This window comes from Apis dorsata, unplaced genomic scaffold (genome assembly GCF_000469605.1).
Source record: "Apis dorsata unplaced genomic scaffold, Apis dorsata 1.3 scaffold_82, whole genome shotgun sequence".
NCBI lineage: Eukaryota > Metazoa > Arthropoda > Insecta > Hymenoptera > Apidae > Apis > Apis dorsata.
Genome location: NW_006263380.1, coordinates 66935 through 67742, shown reverse-complemented (window position 1 = coordinate 67742; position 808 = coordinate 66935). Strand labels below are relative to the sequence as shown.

General features: G+C 24.5%; 1 protein-coding gene across 3 annotated transcripts in view; it reads right to left on the bottom strand.

Moving 5' to 3' along the window:
• The window catches only part of LOC102679185 (facilitated trehalose transporter Tret1-2 homolog), a 7591-nt gene that overhangs the window by 3961 nt on the left and 2822 nt on the right, over positions 1-808 (bottom strand). The window lies entirely within an intron of this gene.

The window sequence follows — 808 nt, the reverse complement described above, 5'->3', positions numbered from 1 at the left end:
TTTTTTTTTTTTTTTTTTTTTTTTTTTTTTTTTTTTTAATTTCTTCAGCCACAACATTTCTGTTTTGATTACTTCGAAGAGCAAAGATCTAGAAAAAGTCTCGAGCATCTATGCTATAACATCCCAAATGTAAATCAATCACATGTCAAAACACCAATTGAGAAAATATTTATAGCTTATTAATAAATTTTTATTAAATCAATAATACATTGAATCTTTCAATTACAATGAATGATATAATAAATAGTATAATAGTAAACTCGATGAATATTATTGCGGTATAAATATATCAATTGTAAATAATTGAACTCGATACGATCTTATTAATTTTTTAGGGGGACGACGATGGACCAATTACATTACTTATTCACCGCTTTAATTCGCAAATGATTACTATTAAGTAAGAACAAATACTCGTAAATTTTCCAAGACTTTTTAATTCGACTCTGTATACAGATAAGAAATATATAGCTCGATATCATTAAACAAATGACGTTTTATCTCGTTTGTTTAAAAATAATATTTTACAGTTTTCATTATTTCAATTTAATTCCAAAATCGTTACTCGTGTGTGTATTCAATTGGCAAATGAATTCTGAATCTTGTTTATTGTATATCGTTTAAACATTTGATTAAATTGATTGCAGTGAAATATACTATGATTGACAAAACAAGTTACGTCGTAATAATAACAGTAACGCATGATTTTTTTCTGAAGTGAAATTGATATAAACGTTCGTCGACATTGCAAAAAAAAAAAAAAAAAATTATTTAGAATAATTTTCTTGTTATCATAATCGTCATAATT